At 42.0% G+C, this 27997-nt stretch overlaps 1 long non-coding RNA gene across 1 annotated transcript; it reads right to left on the reverse strand.

The window, feature by feature from the left end:
- Positions 1 to 27636, reverse strand: LOC311525838. The gene is made up of 3 exons (XR_014712873.1): positions 27529 to 27636; positions 15288 to 15382; positions 1 to 1494 (listed from the first exon to the last, which is right to left on the reverse strand). It is a non-coding gene; the product is annotated as an uncharacterized lncRNA (long non-coding RNA).
- Between the last annotated feature and the right edge of the window lie 361 nt (positions 27637 to 27997).

Genomic DNA, 27997 nt, shown 5'->3' on the forward strand with positions numbered 1-27997 from the left:
GCAAACCAAACCAGCCAGACAGAGAAGACTTTGGTTTTACCCCACTGGCTAACCACAAGTCACACAAGCAATTGCCTTAGACGCTCCAGTTTCCCAGTATCACCACCAGTGCCACTCATAATGGGGAAGATGGTTATGAAAACCAATACCCCAGTAAAAGAAAAAAGGTTCTCTCGATCAAAAAAGGACAAAGCCCCAGACCCAGGTCAATATACAAATCAGATCTTACCCACAAATCACACTTTTGCCAATCCTTTAGAATCTAGAGTCTAAAGGTTTATTCATTAAAAGGAAAAGATATAGATGACAGTTACAATTGGTTAAATGGAATCAATCACATACAGTAATGGCAAAGTTCTTAGTTCAGGCTTGTAGCAGTGATGGAATAAACTGCAGGTTTAAATCAAGTCTCTGGAGTACATCCACAGCTGGGATGGGTCATCAGTCCTTTGTTCAGAACTTCCGTTTGTAGCAAGGTTCCTCCAGAGGTAAGAAGCAGGATTGAAGACCAGATGGAGGAGCTGCAGCAGCTTTTTATAGTCTCTTGCCATGTGGTCTCTGCTTTCTTTGTCCCAAAGACAAGCTGTCCATCCCATGGCATGGAAAAACCTCAGAGTTCTGTCCATAGGCATGTCCCTGCATACCTTGCTGAGACAAAAGGTGTATCTGCCTTTTCAATGGGTCAGTTGTATAACTGATGGTCCTTAATGGGCAATCAAGCAGGCTAGGCAGAGCTGACACCAATTTTTCTGGGGTGTTGCCCAGATTTGAAATACAGACAGCATAGAGCCAATATTCATAACTTTAACTACAAAAATTATACACATATACAGATAGCATAATCATAACCAGCAAACAATAACTTTGCCTTAGACACCTTATTTGACCCCCTTTATACAAGATTTGGTGCCACTATAGGACTTTAGTTGCAACAATGATCTATACGGTCCCAGTTCATGTCAATAACGTCACACACGGGAGGTAGGGATGAGTGGTAATCCTTGGATTTCTTAAATTCTGTGCAAATCTCCCATTTCTTGGATGAGGGCTGCCCCTTGCTGTTCAAAAAAGCACTCTCAAACTCAGCCCATGCTTCCTGCATTAGTAGAAGTTCTGAAGCATGGATCGGAGAAAAGAATTCCATGACTAGAACACGAGTCAACAGCACCATTTTCAATGCATGCTTTACCAAGCTGCTTTGTTAAGGGTTGAATATTGCAGCTGGGAGAAAGTGAGATCCCCATCTGGATGACTTGTCAGAGTGGCGAGAAGCCATTTCCCCTTTTCTCTTGGGCAATGAGGGGAAACAGCTTCTTTTCAGGAGTGCAGAGCATCCAGTAGGATATGGAATTCAGGTAGTAGCTGGAAGCTGGCTTAACTCTAAGTGTTAAAATCACAGTGCTTGAACTGGGCCTGATCTCTGTAGTATACAAGATCCTATTTGTTGGCAAGTCCAGCATTATCTGAATAGTTTATCACGAAGCCCATGTTAAACTGTACAAGATAAATAACAGATGTGTCTTGTTAGAAGACACTATAGTGAAAGCTCTGTAGTGCTCATACTTAATATGGCTGCCTCAGTACTTGTTAAAATAACTTGTTATAACTTAATGCAACAACAAATTATATAGGAAACAGAGGTGTTGGCAGCACAGTGATTTGAGTCATCCCCCTATGGTCACATTGAAAAAACAGTAGTTTAGGAACACACATGGCACAAACGAAACCTTGATTTCCTAATAACACCGTGTTTCACTGAAGGTATCATTAACTTATGCAGTGATTGGCATCATGTGGAGAGAACAAAAGAGGGGTTCTGTGCCCATGAATTGCATTTCTGCTGCTCGTTAATTTGTTGCCACAATCCTGCAGTAATGTCAATAATGTAAATTTACTATTACTTTCAGTCTGTAGAAGACGGGGTCCCCTCATCTCTATAGCAGCTTGTTTAGCCAAACTCTTTGAGGGCAGCCAGAGCATTTCAGGGCATAGCTCTCAAAGGAGGATGCTCATTACGACTGACCGGCTAATGAAACATTACCAAGCTACGATTTTTTTACTGGAGTGTCATTACATTCTGCAGGCTGCAAGGGTGCTGCCTCAACATGTGCTTTCTTTTGTCGGTCGAGCTGTTGCATAGCAAAGAGGTCATTGATTACAAATACTGGGCACGAGCTGCCACTTTTATCTCTTTGGGCCCAAACCTGCACCAGTCTTACCGCAGATTTCAGTGACAGCAGAATCAGGCTTTGCACATAGTGTGTAGAGTTAAATCTGGGTTATCTGCTTTGCCATAACTGGACCCCAAGTATCCAAACTATCATACATCTGCTCTATTGGCAAAATAATTTCATTGACGAGGAGACAGTATCCCTAGCCAGCTGCCCAGAATTCCACTAGCAAGACTAGCCTGACTAGGGCTGGTGGATGGGATAGATAGTGCAAATGCCTCATGAATTAGGGCTTGTGTACACTTAAAAGGCTGCAATGACACAGCTGCACTGGTGCTGCTGTAGCACTTCAGTGAAGATGCTGACAGGAAGGTTTCTCCTCTTGGCGTAGGTAAGCCACTTCCCCGAGAGGCAGTAGCTATGTCAACGGAAGAAGCCCACCCGTCAACATAGAGCTGTCTACACCAGAAGTTAGGCCAGTGTAAGAGCGTCACTCAGGGGTGTGGATTTTCCCCACCCCTGAGTAATGTAGTTATACTTGTGACGGGTTGGATCCCCGTCTGGGATGCCACCTGATGTACTGGGGTTTCACTGAGCCTCTCCTGCTCCAACAGTCTGGATTTCCTCTCTCTGTTTTGCTGAATTAGGCTCTCCGGCCACTTGGCAGCACATGCATGCACATATGTAGGGCCACACCCCACTGCAGACACAGACTGAAGTCAGTTCTGTGTGAGAGGACTCACCCAGCACTCACATGCACATCCCTTTTGGGAGGTAAATCCGTATACTGTCTTGCGCTGTATACCAAAATCTACACGGTGCAAATGCATAAAAATTCGCCCTCTTCCTCAATGTGAAGAGAGAGATGCATAACTTCTTCCCCCTCCCATTTAGAAATTGCACAAACTGGGTTTAGCAATAAACAAAACAAATTTATTAATTATAAAAGGCAGATTAAATGAATATAAGGGATAGCAAACGGAACAAAGCAGATTATTAAGCAAATAAAACAAAACACGCAAACTAAGCTTGATTCACTAAAGAAATTGGCTACAAATAGTAATTTCTCACCCTAAATATTGTCACAGGCAGATTACAGAGAGTCTTAAAGGCGGCCTGCAGCTTGAAACTTCTGGTATTATTACTAACAAGCTAGATGCTCTTCCAGCCTGGGTTCAAGTCTTCTCCCCTCAGTTCAGTTCTTCTTTCCAGGTGTTTTTCAATGTCTCTTTGGGTGGGGAGGCAGAGGAGACACAAGATGATGTCACTACCCTGCCTCATATAGCTTTTGTGTATAGCGGGAACCCTTTGTCTTCCAGTGGAAAAACACTGGCATTCCAATGGGGGAAGGGGGCGGGTCCAGTACCAGGTGGCTCAGTCACATGTCTCAGCAGCTATTACTCGCAGGCTGTCTGGAGTGTCCACAGGAAGACTAAGCTCTTTCACAGTCCATTGTCTTTGCTGATGGACCATCAGCCCTGTCTAGCTTTTTCATTGTTGTACCTGAAGGGCTAGTTGTGGGTGTCACCCAAAGTAACACATTTGAAATACAGATACATGGTCAATATTTCTAACTTCAGATACAGAAATGATACAGGCATACAAATTAGATAGTCACATTCAGTAAATCACAACCTTTCCAATGATATCTTACACGAGCCATCTTGCATAAAGTATATCTGTTATGCCATATCCATACCATAAGCATATTTCCATAAGGAATATGGAGTGTAATGTCACAATACCAACATAAGTTGCTAGTGTAGCCCAAGCCTTAGGCTTTCCATCCCTGAAAACGTGGATTCAGATCCATCTTAGGTTCCAGCTAAATTAATAGATTTTTACAGCTAGAAGGGACCATTATAATAATCTAATCTGACTTTCTGCATAACAGGCCACAATTTTGCCTTCTATATATGAATATAGGGCCTGATTCGTCTCTCACAGTGGTGTGAATCATCTCTGTTAGAGCTGTAAAACTACTGTGAGAGGACAATCAGACCCTTGCTGATTTCATACTGGTCTGTCTACATCACACAAACCACCAACCCACCCGGTCTTTGCTTAGGAAAGGCATAAAGCTCCAGTAAAAAAGGATCAGAAAGTCAGAATTAAGATGCATTTCCACCTGTGCAGGGAAAACTTGCACAGCATATCTGACCACATCAACTGTGGAAACATGGTCCAGCTATAACTGCACAAGATTAGAGCCAGGACTCCTGGGTTCCATGGTTGGCTCTGCTTCAGTGTGTGGCCTTGAGCAAGTTGCTTGGGTACTTTTGAAAATATTGGTCCAGTAATCATGGGTTCTTCTGTTTCTGATGAGCAACTTTTAGACACTGAGGATCTGATTTTCAGAGACACTGCACACCTGCAGTTCCCCCTCAAGTGAATTGGAATTGTGGGTGCTCAGTATCTTTGAAAATCCAGCTCTAGTTTATTAGATTGAGCACCCAAAAAGTGAGAAACCCCACAATGAATGTGCACTTTGATAATGTAGGCCATAGTCTCCCTGTACTCTAGTTCATTTACCTGTAAAGTGAAGATAAAAATGCTTGCTTCATGGGGCAGCTGAGGGGCTTAATTAATGTTTGTAAATCACCTTGAGATCCTTGCATGAAAGGCACTATAATATTAATGAATTTTTTAAAAGAAGAAAACTGACATTCTTGTTTCATATAAAGTAAAATTGCAGTGTATGGGTTTGAATGTGTGAAAGAGTGTCTGCCCCCTCATAAAGTGACAGTGAAGCTAGAAGCAATGTGCCCAAGCATTCAGAAGAGAATGGATTCAGCAAGGGGCATCTTGTTCTCTATTCTATTCCTCCTTGATGCAGTAGACTTTCACATCAGGCACTCACCACCCAACTCCATAGTAGGCAGATGACACAATGTGAAAGGTTTGCTGGAAGAATTCTGACAGGTTAAATTCCATTATAACCATGTCATGTTACATTATGTTGGATCCCATTCCAGACAGCGCAATCAAATGTAACCCAAAGTGACAACCTGCACTGAACCGTGACCTAACTGAGAGAGACAGAAATGCAAAACTCAAAGGGACAGAATCCAAGAGATAGTATTGTGGAGAGGTGGGAGGAGCAAGGTGGTAATTAGAAAATATGCTACTCAACATGGGCATGGAATGTTCAGCTGTCATTCACTCCCTCCTGAAGTGCTGCGGGCTGCAGTTTGTGTGAAATGTGCTTTTGTGAAGGCTCCCCTTTCCTTCCCATCGGGGACTAGAACACCAGAGAACTGCTCATCCCCAACCAAGCAGCTCTAAACCTACCCAGATTCCCAGTCGAACATCAGCTCAGGATCAGCATGCTGGTGCAAAGTGATCCACTGAGACCTAATGAGCTCCTTCCACTAATTTTCTTTCTGGGCCTATTTTCAATCTTTTTATAACTAAAATGTCTTTTAATTTCTTTAGTGAATACGGTACAGGTAATGGTTACCAAATTGAGAAACTTCCAATTATCTGATCGAATCTATCAATCCAATTTCTAATGCACTCTTCACATGGTATTTAGGCAACATTTAGCCACAGAACAGTTGCAGTATAGGCTTCAGCAATGCAAGCTCTCCTGTTTGGCTTGCCCTTGTGACATAATCCCTCCAGATCAGAAGGGCCCTCTAGGAGACAAGCAGCAGAGCATACAAGTTCAGTTGCTGTATGGAGCTTGATGAGGGAGGACTGGGTGCCTAGCTGGCCAGATGAGCAACAGGACATAGACATCTCACTACAGAGAGCTCACCAGGCAGAACTGAGCCCAGGGAAGGCTACTAAAGACCAGATGCCTGGCTGGCTGGATAGATAGAATAGTAGCAGGACCATGAAGTGGTCAATGTGGGCGGGGTGAGCTCAGGGGACTAAGCCTAGGACCTGGCCAGACCAGGCAAGGGTACTGAGATGGGCCCTGCTGGTATGGTTGCAGACTGAGCCAAGGGAGGGCTGCTGAAAAGGACACCAGTGGAGGGTACTGAGATGAGCCCCAGCTGGGTGGTTGAAGAAGGCAGTGACTTGGGGAAAAAGCCTGAGAGCTATGGGCCCATACCAGGGCTGAGAAAGAATGTGGGCTGGATACCCTGGAAGGGGGGACAGCGTGTATGGCTTGGCTGGAGGGCTGAGGGGCCAAAGACCAGCTAAGAGAACCAGCGGCCTGGGGTGCTTATAAGAGGCAAGTGCCACCCTGATGTAAGACCAAAAAAATAAAAGCAGGTTCACACCTAATCGAGAGAAAGGGGGCCTTCTGTGAGAGATAGGTGCACCCCCTGCTGCATGAAAAGAACTGTTTGTAGGCACGGTTGGCCAGGAAAAAGGGCACACGAGAGGCAGGTGCCACCCCATTACAGGGACAAAAAGCTAACAACTTTTTCAAGCTTAAAAACCGTTCAAGTTTGAATTAAATTTGGGACAAAGTCTTTTGAGCTTATGCAAACTGGTGTTCTCATCCTGAATTACACAGTGCATCTACTGAACTGATCCAGTGATTCACAGACACACACAAACCTCCAGGTCCATTTTATGTCTTCTAATTTTGCAGCACTAATAAGCAGGGCAGTCCATGTCTGCAGAAGGAAGCTGTTGTAGCTTCAGGCAATTGAAAGAAGCAGGAGTTAGTACATGCAATACCTGTGTTGAGCAGATGCTGTTGCTGTATTGCCAACTCCCACAATTTTATCACAAGCTGTGATCTCTGATTTTGGGATATCGGATATTTTTCTTAAGGCCCCAGATGCTGGAGTTGTGAGAATCTCATTTTCATTTTAAAAAAGTGTTTCTAGCCCTCGTGGCTGTGGAAAAAAATCTGGGAAACATGCATTTAGGGGTTTATAAACAAGACGACAAATAAAAAGAGTACCAAACTTATTTTAAAAATCTCATGATTTTTGAATGCTTGGGATTGGCAAGACTTATCGTTATGTACATATGTGAGGTGTTGCTGCAGAGACCAAGGCCATGCCTCCATTTTGGAAGACAGAGCTTAGGACAGAAGAGAGCCCAGAGGATACAACCAACACCAGTCTCTGGTTGCTACTGTTTTACAGTTATGTAATGTTTACAATAAAATAATCAAGTGTTAAATATAATCTCTTCCTGCATTAATAAGGAGGACACAAAGTGTTTAATAACACAAGCTGCTTGAGAACACTAGTAGGAGCCAAGACAAGAGAAAAGATGGAGGCCCAAAGTCAGGATGGAAAGTCATTACAGGTTTTGAGTTAACCTTAAGTCTGGTTATGACACTGCACCCCATATTCCTCAGTGATATTATGATAGGATTAATCATAATTATGATGTATTTTATGCAAGATAAGTCATGTGAGGTGTCATTGGAAAAGTTATGATTTGCTGAATATGAATATCCTATTTGTATACAATTATGCTTCTTGTGCCTGAAGTTATAGATACTGTGTATCTGTACTTCAGATGTAGTTACATCAGTGTAACCCCCACTAGACAAGATGCTTTCAGTCTAGACAGCTCATTGGGAGGGGCCCATTCGCCATTTGGAAAAACAGTAGGCCTTAGGAGAAGCTTATCTCCCACCTGGGGAGCCTTCCTGAGAACACTCCAGACAGCCTGTGAGTAATGGCTGCTATGATTCTACAAGGACATGTGACCAGGCCACATGATTCTGACTCCATCTTGGGATGTCAGTATTTTTACACAAACTGGTGTAGGAACCAAGTTTTGAAACAAAGGGTTCCTGCCATATGCTAATGCTATATAAGGCATGGAGTGACATCTGTGGTTCTTCAGTCCCCACACAAGACAACTCCTAGAACGATCTGAAGAACAAAGACTGACCTGGGTGAAGTGTTGGACACAGGCTAAAGGGATTTCTAGCCTGTGTATGAAACATCTGGGGATTCGAAGCTGCAAAACAAGTGTAGCTTGTGCCTTAAAAATCTACAAGTCTGCCTGTACCATCAGTTTGGATATGAATAGCAGATTCGCACCCTACCTATCTCGTATATTACGCTTAGGTTACATTTTTCTTTATTTGCTACATAATCTGCTTTGATCTGTTTGCTATCATTTGAAATCTACCTTTTCTAGTTAATAAGCTTTTTGCTTTATCTAAACTAGTAAGCTTTGACTGGAGTGCTTGGGGGAAAATCTCAGTTTCGTTACCACAAGTGTGCATTGTTTTCTTTAGATTGAGAGAGAGGTGGACCGTGTATTAAACCCATATACTGGCCAGATTTGCCCAGGACAGGCTGGTTCTGCTGTAGGGTCCAACCTGAGAAGCTGGTGGTTCGAGATCCTGTGTGTAACTGCAGATGGGTGTGTCCCTACCTGTATGAATGCTCATGAAAGTGCAGGCTGGAGGCCTTTGCAGCTTGTCACAGCAGCAGTGTGAAAGGGAACCCAGGCTGGTGGGTCAGAGAGCTCAGTGGTACCCCAGTTCAAGGTGAGGGAACCTGTCACAGTGGTTCTTGACTGAAAAGTGGCTAAAAATGTCATAACAGGCTTTTTTTGCATGTTGATTGTATCTTGTGTTACCAAACATGCTCAGAAAAAAATAAAAATGCTGTTTTCTAACTCTGTAAGGTATCAGAAAGAACCCAACTCAACTCTCTCACATATTAGCAGCAGTAGTAAAGATCCTGCAGGCTAAATTAAGCCCTCATTCACAGCTGGGTAAACACATTGCCGTCCATGGGTTTGCACAGGTGAATCAGATTTGAACTTAGTATAATACTGATGCTCAAGAAAGAAGACTCCAGCTCAGTCTCCCAAGGTGGCGCTGGCTCATTAGGGCATATGAGACTATAAAGCAGTAAAAAAGTTATTTCTGTCAATGAATGAAGCAGATATGACTTAGTATGCACAGGGAACAGATCTGCCAGGCTTGGCCATTTGTACACTGTCACTTTTGGAATAAACTGCATTAGAAATAGAATGCAGTACTATCCTTCTCATTACCAGCTTTCTTCTGTCAAAACACAACCACAACATATCCACAGTATGTGTTTTTTTTTTTAAATAAGCAGAATTCAACACAACATCCCCCACCCACCCTCCTGTTTAATTCATTCTCTCATTTAAGCCTTTAAAAGTTATTACATTATTAGCTCTTCAGGATTCATTTTACAGCCACTTGCTTTGATCCTTAGCTTATTCAAGTCAATTCACACTGAGCTGATTCATAACTTGTTTAATAGTTAATTTGTTTGGACTTCATTAAAAGCACCATAGCTCCAGGCAATGAGGAGGTGCCCATTAACTTGTCAAGTGATTTAAAGTTAAAAGGGGAAGTGGGAAGAGGAAGTTCAGAGCCTTGTAGCTCTTGAAAGGGAGAAACATGAAGAGAACAGGCTACTGGCTTCCTTTAAGCAACAGATGGTCTAGAATCCCACAGATACAGCCTCAAAGATGTGTATTTGTGGATCATTTATTCTGGGTGTTCAGCAGTTGCTGAGTGTCTGGGACCTGAAATGTGCATGTGAAATATCAACTTTAAGCAGTTCTGTCATTATGAAGACAGATTTAGCTGCTAATAAAACTTAAGCCACTAAAACAGAAGGTTGGAGAAACAGCCTTCTGAGAAGTGGCATATTTGACAGGGTTTTTTTTTTTAAATTATTAATGGTCTTTTGAGGGAGCTTTCCCACATTCCATGTACAATATAGAATCTACAGCACAACATAGCAGAATTTCGTATCAGAATTTCACAGCACCTTTAATCATACCAAAAATATTCTGAAAAATTGGGTTTTAAGCCTTGTCTATAATAGGAAGGTTTTATGGATATATTTATATATAGTTAAAGCAGCAAAACTCTCTAGCATGAATGCTGTTACAGCAATATAAAAATGCTTATGCTGGAAACCTGCATAAGCTACATTGGTGTAAGCACAGTTATACCACAACTGCATCTATAGTAGGGTTTTTACCAGCATGGCTATAAGGGTTTTTAAAAAAAAAAAAAATCACACCTCTCACTGACATAGGTATGCCAGCAAAACTTTTAAGTGTAGGCCAAGCCTTTGCTGATGGCTATGGTACAGAAAATGACAGCTACTGAATGGAGGGTTAAGAGAGCCATGAGATCCAGTAGCAACGGGCTGGTAGAAAGAAGGGAACAAAGCCCTCCTGAACCAGTTGGAAGAGCAAGAAATACTAGGGTCTTTGCAATGGGAAAAGTGACAGTGCTCTGATCACATATGAGTAAACAACTTTTCACAAGTCAACACTAAATCACAAGCTGTTTTGGGAGCTAACCACGTGATCTCTATTTTTTCCTGGGAGCAAATTCATTTTATTCACAGGAAGGAGTTATGATTCTGACTACATAGACCAGGGCACATATGTGAGCTAGGTTCAGTGTACTGTCAGAAAAGTATAGTTTCTCCTTACTCAAAGAGCATCCTCAGTACTGGGAATGGTTGAAACTCCACTAATAATGGAGAAACTAACTGCTAAGACTTAACCAACTATGTACAACCACTATATTGGGAATTATATACATATAACAGAGAAACAAAGTCCATGGAGAAAGCAAGAGCAAGGAGAACAGCTTCAGTGACTATCATGGTTGGAAAGTAGGAACTGAGGGGCCGTGGGGTTAGCCAGCCTCTTTATACTGGTGCTATGCACATGCAGGACCAGAGGGTGCCAGAGCCAACATGATGGATACCATCAGGGAAAATTTTCCTGGGACTGTGCTTGGGACATGCACACACCTACACTGGAAAGGATATGTGCAATCACTTGAAGAAACTCTGTGACCTGTATATAATGTCAGGAAAAATAGGCCCAAACTAAAACTCAGGGTCCGACACCATTGCCAATATTCAAATCAAGATCCAAATTATCCCTACCTTTATAATGCGCTGAGCCAAAATCCCAAGTCAAGATACTAAAGAACTTCAGATTTGGGGGTGGAGTGTTTGAAATCCAGATCCAAATTTTACAGCTTGAGTCCAGATAAGAAAATGCTGAAATGCCATGGAATCAAAGCAGCAATAGAGGATTCCTATAACTGATACAGCTATTAGGTTAGATGTATTAGGCTATGGAATAATCTCCCAAGGGAATCACTGAACGAATCAATGCCTGAGGCTTTTAAACTAGAATGGACAGAACACTGGCACGTGGGAGTGGACTGGATAATCTAATAGATCTCTTCCATCTCTAAATTCTGCCATTCAGTAGGCCATATAATCGGTCCTCAGGTGTTTAAGTACAGGATTGTTCTCTGCAGTATATTCTCTAGTGCTCTGTCCAGTCTAATGTGTGATAGGGAACTTTATTTCCATTGTTTATTATGTGGGGAATGTCTGGTTCATTAGTTGAGTACTCTTCAGATGGATGGAGGTTAGACCAGGCAAAGTGACTGATTTCTGAGAGAAATAGGAGAGAAATAGAGAAATCACAAGTCATTCTGCAGTCCTGCCATGTTTTCTTTATTTGGAGGTAGCTTTGTTTATTCTGCTTGTATCAGAAGGCATGTGTTATATTTGCTGTACCAGTAGTACTGCAGGGTCTCAAAGTGTGATACATGAGCTATTTGCTGTTTAAGTCTGCATAATCAGGAAGTAGTCCCTAAGATCACTAAAGAAGTACCTTAAAATGTGGTTCTGCTCTGAAGTGTAAGTAAAAACCACACTTTCCTATTCAAAAGGCCTGGTCCCTGTGTGTATTTAAACATAGATTTGCTCATTTAAATAACTAGCATACATTTGCTTTTTTTTTTTTAAACTCCAGTTAGCAATGCAGAGCCCACCCAGAAATGAAAGAGGAAGCTAGATTTTATTCTGGCTCTAGCATTAACAGAATAGTTTTAAAAGATTCTGCAGTCAGAACTTAGTTATTAGTGATATGTGACAAAGCAGAGCTCAGCTTGACTCTCAGATCCCATGCTGTGTTTGCAGCTGGCAGTCATGAAGGGGTGGCGGGGGGGGGGAGAAAGCATCTTTTTACTTGTGAACTGGGCACATTTGATAGAGACATCAGAGACACATTAACCACAAAACCCCACTATGGCATTTTTAGAGTCACTTGTCGGAATAGCAGCATACCTCAGAGTGGTTTTTTTTTGTATTTTGCTCTATAAAATACAGTGGAGAAATGGTGGGAGGAATCCAACAGGCCAACAAAGATTCCATTCTGTGTAAATATCTCACTCTACCCACTCAGTCCCTAACCTTGAAGGATTCCAAAGTCCATAGCTCATTTTAGCATACCAGCTGCTTCCACTTTGAATATGGTGACAGCAGGCAGTGTGAAACTGACATGATTTGGAGACAAGCCAGTTTTATTATAAAACTATACACACACACACACACACACAGATATTAACAGAAAATTATTCAGGTTACAAAGTCAAGCACTCAAAAAATTAGGAAATGCCATAAGTAAAGTTGCTTGTGCAAACTTAATTTGACCCCCTTGTGTGTATGCTCTGTGCTACAGTCTTTAATTATATGATTATACACTTTTCCCCCCACTGAACCACTGTATCATGCAGTGCACAGAAAGGGAGAATGGGGGACACATGATGCCCCTGACAACTGGTAAACAGGCCCAACAAGTTCAACCAACCTGAGTAACTGTCTATAGATCAAAGACCCAAGGATCTCATTAACACCTCCCAGCATAACAGTACCCCACATCTCACCTCTGCTCATTTTCCCAGTATAGTTTAAAAGTTGACACCCTGAATGACTTATCTCCCAGACTAAAAGAAAATAAGAAAGGTGGTAGGAAGAGGGAAATGAAGGCACATGGAACCTCTGCCCTGAGGGGGAAGAATAGGGGGATGTGGGGAGTGAGGAGGGTCACAGCCACTGGCATGTGGTGGAGGCAGGGCTGGGAGGGCACACAGAGCTCCTGCTAGGGCAGAAAAGAGGGAATGAGAAGGCACAAGGAGCCTCTGACATGGGGGGTGGGAAGGAGAATGAGAGATCCTGGAAGGGGTGAACGGGGGGGACACAAGGAGAAGGGGGCAATGGCAGCACACACAGAACCCCTGGCATCAGGGGAAGAGGGCAGAGAAGGGTATAGGGGAAGGGGGAATGTGGGACACAAAGCCCCAGGCATGAGGAAGGGGATGAGGTGTGGGTTGCAGGGAGTCCCTGAAATAGAGGGGAAGGGAGGGTAGCATACAGGAAGCTTGTGGGTGGGGGAGATGGAGGAACGTAAGGAACCCCTGGTGGGTTTAATGGGGTTGGCCTACAGAAGCAATTAAGTGTTTGACCCTCCTATACATGCACAGGACAGAAGTAGTCCAGAGCGGGGAGGCTAAACTGATTTTAATCCACTTTTGCATCCTCCCAAATCTAGACTGTTCTGGGAGCTGGTGTGGCCCATACTGCAACATATGTAACCCTTGCCCAGCTGCACATAGGTCACAGTACTACCCACAGTCTCCACTGCACTATTCACTGCAGCCCTTTCCCTCCCATCCCCAACAAGCATCTTCTGTCCTTATGCCTGTCCCTCCTCCCACAGCACACTACACCGCCCTAAGTCAGAATCAGCAGAAAATAGGTGAAAATAAGAGTTTGTTTTAAAAAAAATCAGGATTTCCTAGACACTCGGGCTTTCTTCCTGAACCACATTAAATTCAAAGTGGCTGCTATCAGAACCAAAGGGGTTTGGATTTTACTGGGTGAGATGGTCAAATCCAACATTGAGTTTGGGATGCTATATTAAATAAAATGAAATCAAAATGGTTTATAGTAGCTATCAATGTGTCAATCAGAAAATAGTGTGAGGGTGGAGCATGCATCTCTATCATCACATATATAGAGGCACAAATACACACGACAGACATTTTATTAGCACACTACTACTACATTTTGCTTTGAGTAGGTGTATATGTATATACACTCTGAGAGCAAAAATATTAAATTTGCATGTATATATTGCAAGTTTATCTAAGGGCATCAAAACAGGTTACAAACTTTAATGAACAGTCTCAACACCTTGTGGAGTGGATAGAAAATGTTAATTTCCCTGCAATTCTATTAGACTCTTGCACCTACAGTTTCTATTTTATTTCACAATGCAGTTGGAGACAAGGTATGAAGTACTCCAATTTCTAACTGACCACAAAAATGTGTTAGAGAACATATACATTTCTGGTGGAAACAGAAGGCTGAATACACTTCAAAGAGCCTAATTCTCAGAAGGGCTTTACTCTTCAGGTAGCTTTCTAGAATTCAGTGAAACTACTTGAGAAGTATGGTGCTACTGAAGGTAAGTCTTCACTAGCTGATTGCAAATTAACTCAAGGTAGTTACACATTTGTAACAGCTAGTATGGACATACTCCACACATTTCATCCAGGCTACAAACGTTTGTTTTTTTTTAATGCTAGGGATCATAGGGTAAAGAACAAAGAGTTTTTAGTGTTGTAGACCAAACACGTGGGTGGTGTCCACACTAGCTTTTACAAACATGTTAATTACCTTGAGTTAACTGGCAGTCAGTTAACTGCAGGTATAAAAAAATCTAGTGATGACGTACTCTACGTGAAAGTGTGGCAGAAGCGGGCCTAGAGCGTTCTAGTTCTTTTGCTAAATGCGTGCATCACAGGCACTCAAAACATGGCTGAAAGGTCTAAAGTACACTCTGTGGCTGTAAATTGAATGTTCTTGCTGAGAATTCACTAACAGGCTGATTTATGTAATGACATCACAAGCTGTTCATGAAAAATGTGGCTCTCTAAAGAGAAGTGCAATCCAACTATTTGCTATTGCCTTCCAAAAATTCTGGGTTGTCAACACAAGCCGATTTGTGTCAGCATGACACGGCTGACGCCACCAGATGTTATGGAACATAATGACGATGTGTTAGCCAAGACAAAAATCATACACAAACAGTCTGTAGCTTTTGAACAACAACGATACGCTCAATAGGGAGTTTTACAAAAGTATTTCTTTTTGATCCAGGGGAAATGAATGGGTTGTGTCCCATGCTGCGGAGAGCATATAACAGGTCAGGAGAGCCAAGGTCAGGTAAAGAGCAAAGAGCCTAGGAATCTGGGGATTCAAATAAAGGAAGTCAAAATGTTGATCCCTTGCACTCAAATACTATGATGGGTGTGAGACAGGTAGAAAGACAGATAAATGCAGACCATAGCAGCAGACTTACCAGAGCTTCCTTCTCCTACAGAAGGATCAGACTAGGTAATTCCCTGCAGAAAAGCCCAGGCACATTCCCTCCATGGATAAGCTTCCAAGCAATCCCTGCAGTAAAGACAGGCAGTTGTTGTAGCTTCCCTATTGAAAGAACACGAGTCTGTTAACCTTAGAGCTGCCAACTGATGGATGGGCCCTTCCTCCCCTCTGAAAGCTTCTGATTTTCATTTAAAAAAGAAAATAGAGAGGAAAAAGTCAACTGCAGATACAAAACAAATGGATATGTACAGTGCCTGAAACTTCATTTACAGAAAAATGCTTTTACTTCTGTGTAAAGTGAGAGTTGCCATCCAGAGATGTGATCAGTGTTTAAATTTAACTGGCTCTCTGAGAGAGAAGACAGACAACAAAAGAACCTCCAAGAAATGACAAGGTTGGTGCTGGCAGATATCTATTCTGAGATTACTGGGGGTTATTTTGAAAGCATGTTGGATTCTTTAACAGTTCTGACCTTTGCAATACAGCAGTGTAAAACAAGACATACCTGTCTTACATGCATTAGAATACCCTTATTAGATTTCTGTATTCCAGAATCTTTATTTGATTTGATATTTCCTTTAGTTTTTTTAGTCTTCCCAAAGCAGCATTGATTTTGTAGTCAATAATATCAGGGCTAGAAAATTATGCATGTGTGCATTCATACAGTTGCATCCTAGTATTTGACCGCAATGAAGTTACTCAAGATTTATATGGATGTAACTGAGATCAGAGTCTGTACTTTTGTCTGGGAGAGGTGACAGGTGATGCGATAAGGAGAAGCCAGAAAGAACCATTTTTATGGTAGGCACATAGGAATTGACTCAATGGATCTGACCAGTGGTCCGTCCAGTCCACTATTCCTGATGGCCCATCTAGTCCACTGGCCATGAAACTGGCCAGTTTGACACTTCAGAGGAAGGTGAATTAAACCATCTAATGGAAAATTAAAGACTAACCGGCTCAAAGAGGAGGTTTCCTTCTAACCCTGTCAGGTAGTGGCTGTAATACGGCCTGAAGCATGAGGGTTTATGTCCCCTATTCATTTTTTTTAAATTACCCTATCACATTATTATATTTAACTATGGATGCTCTCATTCCCCTATGAATGTTGAATCCTACTAAGCTCCAGACCTTGGTGCTATCTTTGTAGCAATGAGTTCCACAGGTTAACAATGTACTATGTTAAAAAGTATTCCCTTTTAACAATTTTAAATATATTGCCTTTCAGTTTCATTGAGTGCCTCCTTGTTCTTGTATTCTGAGACGGGAAAAATAGGAACTCTTGATTTACCTTCTCTGTATAATTCATTATTTAATTTACCTCTATCATGTCCGTTTCTCATTTGTTTCCTTTCTGAACAAAACAGTTCCCAACTTTTCAATCTGCCGTCATACAGAATTCTATGAATACCCATGTACAACATTACACCTGTTGGTAGAACAATTTGCTGATAGCGCTAAACAATTTATTTGAAATCTACTTTCAAACCTCTGTGTTTTATGAGCAAGTTAAAGTTAGTGATAACAGTATGTATGGTGAAAGCACTGATGTGAGCCAGTTTTGTATTATGTTCTCTTCCAGGAGTAAAGTATAAACTGATTTTTCAATAAAATAAATTTTATGTCCAATAAAATCACACTTTTTTGTATGGACAGAAATACTGGACAGAAAGAACAAATATAAGTCCTTAAAGCCTTTTACATAACAATGAAAAAATCAAGTTTGGCAAAAAAATTGCCTCTTTTCATGCAGTCAATATTTATAACTTCACCACACGAAGAGAAGATCTGATGGCCTGTTTTTGATGAGAAATTTAGCTTTTAATCACTGTATTTAAGTCTGTTAAGTTTTAGATTCCAATAGTTTCCATATTAAGCAGAAATCATAAGTAATGCTACATTCCTCTCTCTGTAGGAAGGTGAAACAGTAATCATTACACCTAAAGGGTTTTCTGCTGAAATTTTTACATAATGAGATCACCTTGACAACAAAATAAGTGCTGAAGATAAGCTAGGGTAAAACATTACCTCGAAAGCAATACCTATATAACTTACCTATGCCACACAGGCAGCGTCAGGCTTAATGTTTATAAAGCACTTTAAATCCTTATATAAAAGGCAATCTAGAGGTGTGAAGTATTACTAATTATAATTTAAGACATGTAGCCAATTATTTTAGTTTATTATCCATTTATTGTTTGACGTTATGATCAATCAATATGTTATATCATATATCTTCATTGTATGTTAATGAGAATGAATTTGTAGAATTTCAGAAGTATAAGATGGTTCCTCTAAATACTGATCAAAGTATTAGACCTGGGTAAGACAAGCTGAAACGCAGGAATCTATAGGTTGAGGCCTGCAAGACTTTAGCTTAGCTATTTTAGGCCTTGGAGACAAGAAATGATGACATAAGTGACCAGAAAATAACCTGATGCCCTAAGATTATAGGAAAAGAGGTACCAACTGGTAAGATTGCAAAAAATTACCCAGAAGATAATTACATCATAAAGATACTGTAAAGTCGCATCTGTCTCCAACGTGTGTCTGAACCACAGGATACACAGTCAATGCCAATGAGAATAAAGGGAACTTACACAGCCTATAGAAAATTGGGGTCCCTTGAGTTTCCAGGGGACACAGACCAGTAAGAGAAGAGAGGGTTGACACTTTTATGGACATGCGCAGAATGTAGGTATAGACAGAAATACATTATAAAAAGGGGATGCCCAGAACAGAAAAATTGAGCTCCCTATGGGAGACTCCAGCAGGAACCATCCCTCTACTGATGATCAAGCCATGAGAGACCCATCAGACCCTAATGCTATTGTTAAGGATGTGAGTATAACTATATTTGTAACTTGTGCATAGGTCTATATAGAATTTCTATATGCTTGGGTAATCATAACTTCAACTGTAACTTTAATAAAACTTGTAAAACAGTCTAGACCTTGTACTTGTGAATGTATGTGTGGTCACTATCTTTGTTCTTGATGTTCCTAGAGACTAACTCTGAAGCAAGTAGCAGTGGTGACTTTCACTCTGTTAAGCTTGAAACTGTAGCCGCCGGAGCCAAACCCACAGTGGTGTAATAAACCATTACAAAATTCACTTTGAACAAAATAAAATGCTACAGACACAATGAGCAGCTGAAATGTCAATAATTTGATTGGGATGCCAAAGATTTGCATGATAAACAGTATTTCACAGCAGATTAGGAGAGAATCTCTCAATCCATTTTTCAGGGCCTGAAGATCTTGTTGAGCTGTTCGTTTTCAAGCCTTCGTCTGTGAGAACAGAATATGGTCTTTCCTTTGACTTCAATGGGCTTTAGATCAGGCCCATGTCCACTGTGTCTTGTCACAGGCACAACTATGATATAGAAGATTTATTGCACCTTTGGATTTCCTAAGATCATCTTTCTGAAGGAGACAGGGTGATGCCACACAAATACCTTTTCCATATTGTTCTTTTAGTGGGTCGATAGTCTTTTTACACAGTGATATTCTTCAGGTTGGCTGAGTCTGGTCACATGACCAGATACCTGACTTGAAATAAAGAAAGTTCAGCAAATAGCAATTCTGATGGTCTGCAGACCATTTTAGCTTGTTAGGCATGTTGCTAGACTAAAAACAAATGTTGTAGAAAATAAGAGTCTATGTAGCATAAAAATAATGAGAATACTTTCAAACACTCCCACAGATACAAGGATGTCCTCCCTTTGCCCAATAGTATTCAGAGGCAAAAAACCCACCTCTTTCAAAAAAGTGCATGAGGAAGGGTGCAGGAGGGGGAGGGAAGGCTATAAAATGGAGAAAAAACTCACTTGCATTAATCCAACCTAGTAGAAGCTTCAATTGTTACAGCTTTGAAGCTGGTCACACAGCTCTTTCAACTGAAAAAGACGTTTCAGTATAAGGTGTGTGTATAACAATAATTTGAAAAGGGGATTAGTCAATGCTTCAGTGTAACTGCCAAAGCTGGTTTATTTTCTGCTTGTAACAAGCAGAACTCACCACCACAGCACCTCCTGCTGGCCATCCTGAAAATTAGCTCTCAGCTCTTCCAGTCCACCTTCAGCTAATGGCGTCACACCTGATGTTACTGCTGTCTCCACTGTTTGGACGCATGTCACTCCCCGGACTGCAGCATTCTCTTCTGGGCACTGTCCTCCAGCTGTGCTCCCACTCCAGTATCTCTCCATTCTAGGGGACCAGCAGTCCTTAGTCCCACCACTTGCCTCAGCATCCAACTGCAGTTCAAGGTCCAGCCCTTCACTTCAGGGGTAAAGTGCAGTCTGGATACCAGCCACTCTCCTCATTGGCAAATGGGGTGCAAGGGGGTGGAGGACCCAGGCCCACCCACTACTCTGGGTCCTGACCCAGGCCACCTATAGCCAACAGCCACCTACTGCCCTCCTCCAAGCTGCTGTCTAGTTTCCCTGAGTCACTTCCCCGGCATCCCCAGCACCCTCTCAGATCTTAATAGCAAGGCCCCAGCCTGGCAGTGGTCGGTCGGTCGGTCAGCCAGCAGCTCACCCTCACCCTGCCCCCTCTTCTTCAGGCAACCAGTTCTCCTCTCTTGTCTTCTAAGGAGAGACTTCCCTCTGCTTTGCTGAGCAGCCCTTTATATATGGCCCTGGCTGGCCCTGTTTGGCTGGTCCAGCAAGCCTTCCCCCTTTTGGTGGGCTCAATAAGCCCTTTCCTGATTAGTGGGCTCTGTGCAGCCTCCCTGGTGCTGCTTTTAACCCCTTCTTCTCCCTGTGTAGGGCAGTCGCCCCGCCACACTGCTAGTTTGGAAGAAAGAATGCTACTCTGTGGACAGTCACACTCTGTTGGTTGGCAGAGTCATTTTTTGATGTTTGGAGTGCATAGCCCTTTCCCAAATAATTTTATTTTAACAGAATATATGCTAATCATTTTGGCTTTATGGTACATCTTTATGGTTAACTCCCTGAGTTTCACCAAAGGCTGGTTTAATATGGGGGCAGGGGAAGGGGGGGATGATCAGGTCTCAGTCCTACATATCCATTCCCTTACTGATTTCCTGTTGTCTGTATTTTGTTTTTAGAACCTGTTTGGGACAGGGAATTTATTTCAGCACATAAAAATGTAGCCTGATTTTCAGAGGTGCTTAGCACTCTCCTTTTCCATTGAGTTTACAATCTAAAATAAAATGGAGACAAAGGGAAGGTGGCGTGGGGAAGGGTGCAAAATTAAAGCATATTGAAAAAAGGAGCAACAGTTACTCAGCATCTATAAATATCAGGCCACTTACAGAAAACAGGTACCTAAATTTGTTAGGTTCTTAGGTTCCCAGCTTTAGGCATCCGAGTTTGAACATTTTGGCCACTAAGTTTAATTTATCTAAATGCAACTTATCTAAGTTCATACTAGATTGTGTGCGGTTTTGAATGTGTATTTGGTGGTGGAACAGACAAGGCAATGACATGTCTGATCATGCTGTTACAAATCCTTTAGAACTGATGGATAGCTCTTTTCCTAACTATGCTCCCATTGAAGTGTCTGCAGTGTCCTGTATAGAACAATGGCCCATGGCCACCATCTTCCTCCTCCTGTTGACTTCAATGGGAGCTTCAGCCAATGGGACAGTGTGATCTTGGCTATCAGGCCTCTCTCTTTTGTTTGATCAACAGATGTAAACTGGGAATTGGAATCAGGGACACCATTGTAAAAATGATATTATTCCCTGTGGGATTTTGATATGTTTTGGGGGTGTATCTGTGACTAGATCATACAGGAAACCCTCCAAATATGCAGGATACAGACAAAGGGATAGAGGAGGTAAATAATTTTGAGTCCTTGCTTAAAAAAACCCCCTGTCCAAAATAGAACAAACCAAACAACTAAAACCTGTAAAAATCTTTAACTAACAGCCAGTAAAACAAAACAAACAAACAAACAAACAAAAACCAAGTGCCAACAGCACTTGGAAGGCGAAAACAGTTCTTTCCCATTCTAATTTATTTTGACTAAATGAGTAAAAGTCACCTGTTCAAAAGAGCAATAGATTAGCCTGATAAATGACATAGACAAGAGAGGAAAACAGCGATGCTTTTAATTCCTGAGAGTCTCTCCTGGCTTTGTCTCAGCCTGCTTTATATGCCTGGACTATGCTCACACGATTCATCTTTGTGTCTATGACTAAGTCCTGGCTTTTTATGTTCGTGACCTGATTTTGTACTACCAGGCTCCTCCCAGCTCGGGGAAGCGCCTCACGTGATCCATTCTCCCTCCTCAATAAAGTTGAACATTTTGGCTGGGATCAGTGAGTGCTGCTGGGGTGGCGGCAGCGAGTCCGGCCTCGCGGGCTCTGCAGCGCGACCCAGCCGCGCACTCTCCCTTTGAGAGACCGCGGCGGAGGAGCATGGTTAGTGAGCACTGGGGCAGGCTTCAGGCGTGGGGCTCCGTTTTGCCAGCCCCACAGCCCCTGGCAACCCTCCCTCTCCAAAGCCGCCCCGGCTGCTGAGAAAGATGGGGCCGGGCAAGGTAAGTGCTGCACGGTTCCGAGGAATCCAGTTGTTTCCCCCGGGCGGCGCGGCGGGTTCAGCGGGGAGTGTGTTGGGGTGTTTTTAAACACGTTCCAACCCCTTGTTGTGCAAAGCGGGCAGAGGGCAGGGGTGGCCTGTGCCCGGGAAACCTGGCTCGGGAGCTGGTTTTGTGACCACCCGGGGATGGACGAAGGGGGAAGCGAGAGGCGATCGGAGCGCTGAACAAGGCACGCCCCAGCCGTGCCTTGAGTCCGGAGGGGCAGGCGGCCGCCTCGCAAAGCGAGCGGCGGGCAGGGAGTTGCAGTGTTGCATTTTGCTTTAGTCAGCTACCGCAAGCCGTCGCCTCTTTGCATAAAACCGGCTGGAGCGAAATTCAGCAGCTGGACAGCTCGAGAGCGGCACGGCACAGCCCTGCCCTGACTTGGAGAGACAAAACACTGCCGATGATGGCTAAGCTACGAGGCAACCGTGGCGGTTTGCTGCACTTTGAGCGGTTTAGTGGACGCCTTTTATGTGACCCAACTCTATATAAACATACGTGATGCATTCACACACATGTAACGTGCAGTCCCTTCCCCCCCCATACACACACTATGCACCCCACCCACATACATACACACACAGAGTCCCTTGCTCATTCACAGATAACATGCACCCCTTTCACACATACATGCCATGCACACGCCCCTTCTTTACATACATATAACAGGCACCCTACCCCTCCCACACAGGTAATTGTCCCCCCACCCCTTCCACACACATGCACTCATCAGGAACCCCCTTCCACACATGGAACATGCACCCTTCTTCCACACACAGACACATGTAGCCCACCCTTACACGCACACACCATACCTTCTCTTCCGCACATACCTATAACATGTAACCCTCCTTTCACACGCCTACACCCATACATGTAACATGTAACACACACTAATATATGTCATGCCCACTGATCTGTAATGCAGTTCATATAACTTCTCAGTTCTCTGACTGTGCTCTTTCAAGTTAAAGGCAAAGTCAGCCCCCACTAGAATATCCAGAATGTGAAAGGAAAGTCTGTCTCCCTCTCCTTCACTGCATTGCTCTTCAGCCTCAGCTCAGACCCAGCCCAACTCCACTGCACCTCAGTCCTTCTATCCCCAAAAGGAGATTAAAACAGAAGTAAAGTGCGGGTGGGGGAAACAGGAGGCTTGATGCTTTTCCTCCTCTATCACCCTTTATTGTTAGGGATCCAGACAACACTCAGCCCACGGATGGGAGTTGGGGGAGGGGGGGGAGAAATATGATCTCCTTCCAGAAATCCACAGATACTCTGCATATACATCCAAAATACCATCCATCACTGCCCCCGCTCCACTTCTTCTCCCCAACTTGTTATTTTTCCTGTACATCTTGGAAGGTGCAATTCCCACAGTGCTGAATACATTACAGTGTTATGCCAGATCTATTCATCCAGAACAGGCACACTGGCTGGTATGTGAAAGAGTCTTTCTTTTCTAAATGAGTTATATGAGCAATTGAATGTTCACAACATTATCTTCTGCTCTTTGGCAACTTCAAAAAATATTATCCCTGTAGGAGTTTCAGTCTTGCCGTTTCTCATTTTCATCTAAAATCCATGGAAACATCCCATCTATAATTATATTTATCATGAGCATGGTAAAGGAAAAAAGGGAAGGGTGGGGGAGAAGAGAGACTCACTCATTCATTCATTTCCCTTTTACAACCAATCCATTAACTCTGAACCAGAACCTTCCCGAATCTGCAAAGAAAATCAGAAGTTAATGGAAAGGGCAATGAAGGTTTTGAGATTTTAATTTATTTTCTGAGGATTCTGCTTCCGGTTTAAAAAAAAATTCAGTTCCAAGCAGCTCTCAGGTTTTTAATCCATTCCGCAATTTACGGGTTGACTAAAACAATCCACTTGGATCTGGGCTGGTGAGCATTTCCTCTGACTCTGAGAGATGTAAGATGAAGCATTGGGACAAACTGATCTTTAAAATATTTAGCATACATTCACTGAGATTTTAAGCATTGGATGTGCCAGTTCGGAGAGACATTAAGGTCGGTTTTGAATTCAGAATTGTGTTTTCATAGAATAATGTATCATACAAATCTAGACCATTTATAGATCTCCTAGGCTGCTTGATAATTCCCCCTGATTTTGAAAGATGAGAGAGGTGGGAATCAGTGTTGGAATCAGGTATGGAAGGACAAGAGTGTGGAACAAAAAGAAGAAAAAAGTTGTCCAAAAAGGAAGAAAGGATGCACCTGGTTGTGTGAGGGACATTTTGGATCTGATTATGTAAGACTATTTTTCTGACAGGGAAAACAAATTGTGGCTTATCTGAAAGATCCATCCTTTGAGGGGAAATATATTGTATGTAGTTTTAAGACCAGAAATATCAAAACAATTTTAACAATGCACTGAAGCCTACTTCCAACTGCATAGGTTAAAGGAACACACCTGTTCAAATGCTCAGAGAATAACATTACAATACAACATAGTTCTCCATATACTGGTTTCCTACCTTGTATTTTAAATACACTGAATGTGGACACCTAAAAGGAACAATACCCTATGATAGTGGCTAAAACTCTGCATTACAGCTCAGATGGGCTGCTATAGGTAAGGGTTATTCAACACAACCATTATCATCATCTAATCCTATAGGTTCACAACTGCACTGTAAAATATTGGCAAACAGGTTTCTCAGAGGTTAAGACTATCAGCCACCCTTTCACCCCAACATACACACTGAAGTTAAAATAAGTGTTGCACATGTATAACTGGAACAGCACTGATTTGGACATTAATCCAGACAAATATGCAGTGCATGAAAGATAGTAATCATGCCTAAGAAGACACTGATGTGTATTAAGTCATAGCTGCACACTGTACATGTTAGACCACCACAGCTGAGAAGAAACCATTAAGGTCAATGAGATAAATATGAATGTCAAGAATAGGTGAAACACAAAACAATAAAATAGGTCTGTTGCTTCAACTTTCCTGTACTTTGGGATTGGCTAGTTTAAAATAAAAAAAATTTAAAAATCAGAAATGAATCCTTAAGAGTTTTATATAAACCAGAAAAACTGGTTTACTGGAAATTCAGCAATCCTTAACGTGTTCTATTTTGCCTAAGATGAGCAGCAAATATGGTGCATAAAAACACATATTAGCAACTTCTGCCATATATAGGCAAAAGAGGCCACATGCTGAATAGTGCTGCACTAAATCTAAATCATTGGGTATTGTGTGCGCTTAACATCTCAGAATTCAGCTCACTAAGCTATCAAGAACATTAGAATTGGAATTCCAAAAGGAGATTAGACTTGGAAAAGGTACAGAGAAGGGCAACAAAAATGATTAAAGGTATGGAACAGCTTCAGTACCAGGAGAGATCAAAAAGACTGGGTCTGTTCATCTTAGAAAAGAGACAAGGAAGGACAGATAAGACAGAGGTCTATAAAATCATGAACAGTGTGGAGAAAATGAACAGGGAAGTATTATGTACCCCATCACATAACACAAGAACTAGGGGTCATCCAATGAAATCAATTGGTAGCAGATTTGAAACAAACAAAAAGAAGTACTACTTCATACAATGCATAATCAACCTGTGAAACTTGCTGTCATGGAATGGTATGAAGGCCAAAAGTATAACTGGCTTCAAAATATAATTAGATATGTTCAGGGAGGATAGGTCCATCTATGGCCATTAGCCAAGATGGTCAGGGATGCAACCCCATGCTTCGGGTGTTCTTAAACCTCCCATTGCCAGAAGCTCAGATTGGATGACAGGGGATGCTTCAGTCTAAATTGTCCTGTTCTGTTCATTCCCTCTGAAACATCTGGAACTGGCCATTGTCAAATACAGGCTACTAGGCTGGATGGACCACTGGCCATTTTTATGTTCTTAAGGACAGTGTCCATTTCAGCTCTGAAGTAACTTGCTTTTGTCAATTTAAATCTGTTCCTAAAAGCTACCTGAACATACTATAGTGTTTTCTTGGAGAAATTAGTCTCACTAGAGTTGGTGTCTATAGGAACAGACTGGGTCTTCAGTTGAGTTCATGAATCTCACACCAATGCTCAAAAGAGTATTATGAGCAACACTAAAGACTGCAGCCTTGTTTTGCAGTGGAGAAGACAACAACACAGAGAAAGAGAAAGGAAATAAACACTCTCCTTCCACAAAACATAACTATTAAAGCAGCTAGAAAAGCAAAGTCATATTTCAGAATACAGTTTAATGAAGCTAAACAGGAGTCACCAGACTGAAAACTGTTAAAAGCTGAGTTCTCTCTCTCATTAAGATAAAAATAGGGTAAAGTATGCTAAGAGATCAGGGCTGGAATTTTATAGATGTAATTAAAGAACTAATTGACTTGCTTAAATCTTCATCTAAGTGTCCTGTTATGTCCCAGGACATAACAGCAAAGGGCTTTTTTATGCAAAATGTTCTTTTTGGGAGGGGTGTGTGCATAAACGTAAGTCTGGTGTAGCACAGGTTGTGGCTTTGCTTTGGGACACAAGATCAGGAAGGTTAAAATAAAAGTGCGTGGTATTTCTGGACTTCTCAACTAAACTGATCAGGTGTTCATTCCTACACTTAGTGACATCACAAGCATGCCTTGATGAGGCTTCTGCTCTGTAATATCCCCAAGTTTACTTTTAAGTCCTGATCTTAAAAGGCGTCCAGCACCTCCTGTGATGTATGAACCACTGTCAGCTCCCTGTGACATCAGTGGGAGTTCAGGTTCCTCAGCTCTTCGCATGTTCAGGAACGGAGGGCCAGTTTTACAAAGGTATTTAGGTGCCTAAAGATGCAGGCAGGCACCTAGTGGGATTTTCAGAAGTGCCTGGGCACTGTAGGTACTTTTGAAAATACCACTAAAGTGCCTATCTGCATCGTAGGGTGCCTAATTACCTTTAAAAATATGGCCATTGGTCCTATGCCGGAGACTATGAAAAATCCCTTGTACAAACAAAATTCAGTCACCACCCAGAAACCTCATATTACTTGCTTCTTGAAGTCTTTCCCTGCTCCTTATTTGTTCTCTCTCTGGTTTTCAGCTGCTGTTTTGCATAGGAGTGTATTATTCATTGTCTTGCCACACAGGCTTTGAAGGAATAAAAGGTAACATTTACATATCTGGCTCACATCATGATGGATATATTTACTACAAATATCCCTACATCAAACAGATGTGAGTACAGAAAAACCAGGAACACTATTTCATAATACAATAAAACACAATATACCATTCAAAAGGCAGCAGGAAAATTTACAAGGTATCTGAAGGAAGAATGACACCCTGTAACTAGATATACAAAAATCCCCAAATACATATTTAAGATGCTACAACTGCTAGAGGTAATACTATTTTATTTAAAAATGGAGGATGTGTATGTTACAACTCAGCGGCCAGACATCTTGCTTGTACTGAAACCAAAGTGAATTTTGCCTCTGATTTCACTGGAGTAGAATTATAGCCCACCCCAACAGCCTTAGAGAAGATCTTTTGGCCACTAGCGGATGACACCACTTCTCACATTTGTTGGTGATTTATAAGACCCTCTAATTCATTCCTATTCAACTGATACAATTTGAAATTCAGACAAGGAAGATCTGGATCAATTACAAAAATGCACAGTATATGTTAATAGACTCATTAACATTTCTCATACCTAACCTGAAAATTCTGGGCCCAATCCTTCCAATGGAGATAAAGGTCATCAGAACCTCACAGTATTCAGCCCTTCTTAATTTAACTGCAATAAAGATGGGCGAAACCTAGTTATACAAAAAGGAAATAGGAAAAAAACATGAGGTAAGCTCTGTCTCCCATTCAGTGTTTAATTTTAAAGGATTCTGCAAATGAGTCAAATGCAAATTGTTAGTTTATTAATAAAAAGCACAGTGATAAATAGAGTAGGCCATATTCTGCTCTCACATACAGGGCAGACAACTTCCTACACGAAGTCACAAAGCTGCTGATTAACTTTAAACAAAGTTATCTTGTTTCCAGTTATAAATCATGTTATCAGATTCAGCTAATCTGAATTTATCTTTGTCTGAGGCTCTCTTTTATTAGGGGAGAGGGCAAGGTAGGGGAGGACCAAGAATGCTTTTCATGCAAACTATAATCAAACATTC

This window comes from Lepidochelys olivacea (genome assembly GCF_965140295.1).
Source record: "Lepidochelys olivacea isolate rLepOli2 genome assembly, chromosome: 9".
NCBI classification, from domain to species: Eukaryota; Metazoa; Chordata; order Testudines; family Cheloniidae; genus Lepidochelys; species Lepidochelys olivacea.